Raw genomic sequence first — 5,012 nt, 5'->3', positions numbered from 1 at the left:
CCGGCACTGAAAGTACGACATAGATTGAATATACTACTGTAACAGCACGCTATATTTGGTTTCTAGTTAACCAGTATATAGCAAGAGCGTGTCTTATATAATTGCAGCTAATCAGAAATTGTCAATGCAATATAAAGAGGAATTATAAAGTCGGTTGGTATCATTATATCCAACAGACATATAATGGTGCACATCATTAGAGGTAAGTACAATGAATCTGGGTAACATATGAAATATTTAACTTGTGATAAAAATATGAATGGACTGATAAATTAATTCCATAAGGATAAACAAAATAATATGTATGGTTCCGGGGCCTGACCGACCCTAAATTTAACCGACGACCCTACACTTTTTTTTCGTATTTCTTTAAGAAATTTTGTTCCGAAAAGATACGAATCACGGTTACGAATTGATACGAAAGCGGTGAGTACGAATATACCGGAGACTTTCGGATTTCTTTGTTGAACAGAAAAAATGACAGCCTTCATGTTGGTGATGCTAGAAGGTTGATGAAAGTTGTGACATTTGTAGAGTTGTTTCACAACTTTAATAAACCTACAAACATCATCTCAACTGCCAGAAAATTGTGTCAACGTCCGTAAATGAGGATAATCCTTTCGAGAGATAATATTGAACTTATGTGTTAGTAATGAATAGCATTTTGCATACGCTAATACTATTGAATTATTTGCAGCTCAGACATTATGTTCAATATTAAAGTAACATGTCTGTTTTCTGGACAAAAGTTCGTCACCTGAAGTAAATGGCAGACACATATTCCTGGATATACCAGTTCATATTTTAGCATCAGCCATCATTGGTCAGCTTCTTAAGATTTCCACGTGAACCTGCTTAAGATTTGATGTGACAAGCCATCTTACCCGAACCCTTGTGTCCTGCGCACTTAGAGAGCCTCATTAATGTAGTATGTGGTGAATAGTGCAAAAAACACTCACCGTACATCTATGTTACAAAGCAGGTTGAAAACGCGGCCTGCGACAGAGTAAAGTTAAGAGGTACATACAAGTAGTGTTTAGAACACAACATATACAGCCATAAGTTACATGCATATAAATGAGAAAAAGGACATGTTACATAAAAAAGGACAAAACCGGCATACCTACCCTTATGCTTTAAGACATGTCACAGGAACCACACATATAAGTTTTATTTGACCTAATTACAACTTATCAGTCAACTCGTTATGATTTACAATATGGCCACATATTATTCAGTTTTAAAAATCGTAAGTTATTTAACTTTATTAAGAGCCATGTTTACAGGTTTTTGAAAGTTGAGTTGTGTTGGGTGGAGCACACGTCTGGTATTGGTAAGGCGGGGGTGTTGTGGATGGTTGCCCGAGGGTCGACCCCAGCAGGCATCCTACACACATCAGCAATGACCGCAACATCATCTGGGGAGAGAAAACGTAACATATGAAGTTTACCTCTATAACAGTTATTACGACTAAATATTTACATATTGGTATCACAGAATATGACGAACGCAACAGCAGGTTTAGAGAAAGACGTAAGGTGTACTTATAGTATATGAACGTACAAAGTAAATTCCATCAAAGTCCGCTTGAGCCTTGGAGAACATACAGGTCCACGGATAAAGGTTATGGTAAATCATATGTTTATTTTCAAACGAGTTTGCTATAGGACACTTTGAAGCATTTTTTGTGTATAAAATACAATAAACATAGCCTCGAAAGCAGGGTGTTTGGGCATATCAGTTACGGAAAATATCCTTACAAAATATTCATGCAGATTCTAGAATAAGTCAGTTATATAAAGTTACGTTATCAGGAGAGTAAGTTAAAATAGCAATGTCACTCTTTTTGAAAATTAAATGAAAATGACCGTTTAATAAAAAGTACAAGTTAAACGCGTTATTCAACAACAGAAACAATCAAATATCCTTACCCCTTTCATATATTTTCCAAAACAGTAAAACTATGGCTGATCTATTTGCCCATGAAGCCAAGTTGGACTCTGGCACGAAGGTGTACATGCGAGATATGGGCCGTTATCAGCGGACGGACGGACAGATCGACACATCCCCGCTGATAAAGACTGTGTGATCTGAGCTACATATCAGCGGCGCACTGAATTTGGTTCATGAATGATGGCTACGATATAACAGCCTAGTATATCATATGAATGGCGTTAAAACGTGAATTCAGTGTTTTAACTTTATGCATTTTGAATTATATAGTCAATTTGAACACATTGATGAAGTAACGCTAAAATGCCAGGCCCCCGTTCAATAAAGCCCATAAACACATTTATCGTATAGACTTCACCCGTACCTTTACGGGGTGACCTTATCTTATTAAAACGGGACCTAGGGACAATTTGTATTGAAAAACAGTTTACGCCGAAAGCGGGATTAGCCAGGAAATTTACAATCTTAAGCCGTATTTGCTTTATTAAAACGGTGGCTTGCTGGCTAACAAGGGCAACGCCCAAATGGCAATAACGACGCCAACGGAAATATATGTTGTTTGCTGTAGTATTCAGTATTGTGAATCGAACTGTGGAAAAAACAATATCTTTATAGGTCCGCACATAAATAATAATGAAATCTAGTTAAGCATTACTAATGTATAGACTATTGAAACATGGTCAGGCTTGCATCAAATTCACAGCTCATACTTTTGTTCTTATTCTATATTTACTAGAAGTTAAATGGATTCAATGAAAATATACAATCAATAATCGTACTTTTTATTTTTTGAAAAACCTAACTTATATAAAAACGAATTGCATAACCACATGCATAATTATCTATGAACATTCGGTCAGATTATTCAATTGTTACTGTTCATTCTAAATAAATAAATATTTTGAGCGAGAAATTTACTCTTCGTATAAATATGTAGCATATGCAGAGTAGAGTCGAAGCAGTTGATTATATTTTTTTCAAAAGAAGTTCACTTATCTTAAAATGATATGGCCATTTTAGGCAAGTCTCCACAGGAAGTCCAATCCCATTTAGATAACCTCTATTTGTATTGCAATGCATGGGGTCTAAAAGTAAATACATCTAAGACTAAGATAATGGTTTTTCGTAAACGCGGTGGACTACGTCAAGATGAGAATTGGTTATATAATGGTCATACTATCGAAGTAGTTGATAACTTTAACTATTTAGGAACTGTAATAAATTATACTGGAAGTTATACATTTAACCAAGAGCATTTGGTTGGGAAAGCCCTTAAAGCTATGAATATATTATTATATAAATGCAAAGAATATGACCTAAGTCCTAAACTGTTTTGTCAATTATTTGATGCTTTTGTTGGTTCGATATTGAATTATGCATGTGAAATATGGGGTTATACTAAGTCAAAAGAAATAGAACGTATACATTTAAAATTCTGTAAGCGATTGATGCAAGTTAAAATAAACACATGTAATGCTACAGTATATGGAGAACTCGGGAGATATCCCTTATATATCAATAGGTATGTCAGAATTATAAAATACTTTTTCAAACTTAATCGTAGTACTAATATTAGTATCCAATATGTTTACACCCAGGCTATTAATGATTGTAATAAAGGGTGTGTAAACTGGGTCTCTAATGTTAAAAAATTGTTAAACGATTATGGATTTGCATATGTATTTGATAACCCAAGTGCTATATGTGTTAACACATTCATATGCGAATTTAAGTGTAGAGTGATAGATACTTTTAAACAAGAGTGGTACGGAAATATTAGTAAGAGTACTGTTTTAGACATGTATAGACTATTTAAAACCTCTTTCGAGTATGAAAAATATCTAGATTTAGCGCCTAAAAATTTACGTTTATACTTTGTCAAGCTTAGAGTTTCTGTACATCCGTTGAGAATACAAACCGGAAGATATGCACGCAACAATATATCTCGCAATGAACGTTATTGCCTATGTTGTAATGACTTAGATATTGAAGATGAATTTCATTTCATTTGTGTTTGTAGGTGCTATTCGCAAATACGTAAACTTTTTATAAAACCACTGTATTATGTAAATCCATCTGTTTTTAAGTTTCATAAATTACTGACTTCGTATGACAAGACTGAAATTATGAATGTCTGTAAATATATGAAACAAGCATTTGTTATACGCAACTCAATAATTAATAACATGACATAAGTACACTACTAAAGATAATTGTCCTCACTGCCAATGTTATCAAGTTATACATACTATAAGGTTAGTTACTTAGAAATCAATTCTTGACTTTTGCTTGACAACATGCCTTAAATTTGTTAAAAAATCCTCTTAGTTTGTTTAGAGAAATGACATGAACTTATGTATAACTATATGTATTAAGACGATGTACAATTGTATAAGTCTAATAAAATATCTGTTCTGTTCTGTTCTGTTCTGTTAAAAAATTATGTCAGGTATTATATCCAAAAATCGAGAAAAAAAATGTCTTTAGTATGTCTAAGCTTTCTTTCTCGATAGGTAATATATGGTTGTTTTCATTAGAAACACTTTACCATTAAGACAGATTCGCTTTCTTTATCAATTATGTTTTAATTGCTTGTTTATTATAATTTGATATTTAATCGACACATATTTATGCCACGTATCATCTTTATTTATTGGCGGGAAAGGTTCACTAAAATAACGCACTGCCCAGTGAACGTTCAGTACACATATATTAAAAATAAATGGGAAACGCACACTTTTGTGTAGACTTCCATGATATACTTTTATCACAGAAATTTCAAAAACTACGGAAATGGCAAGAAAAAGATATCAACTATGAGTAAGGATTCAAGAGTTGGCCTGGTCCCTTGTTTTCAAGTTACAGTTTTCATATTTCATTGTAAAATGATACAAACAAAATGTGTAATTAGTGGAAATATTTTCAACAGTTGAATAATTATCCAAGATGTGTTATAAACTGAAACCGCTCTCAACTGGATGTTGGCGATAGACGAAGTATAATGCAGATAAGACAGGAGTAATTCATGAAACTACGATATGGCTACGATTACTGGTTAT

The sequence above is a fragment of the Mya arenaria genome, chromosome 13 (assembly GCF_026914265.1).
Source record: "Mya arenaria isolate MELC-2E11 chromosome 13, ASM2691426v1".
NCBI classification, from domain to species: Eukaryota; Metazoa; Mollusca; class Bivalvia; order Myida; family Myidae; genus Mya; species Mya arenaria.
Note: the sequence above shows the minus strand (reverse complement) of the source record.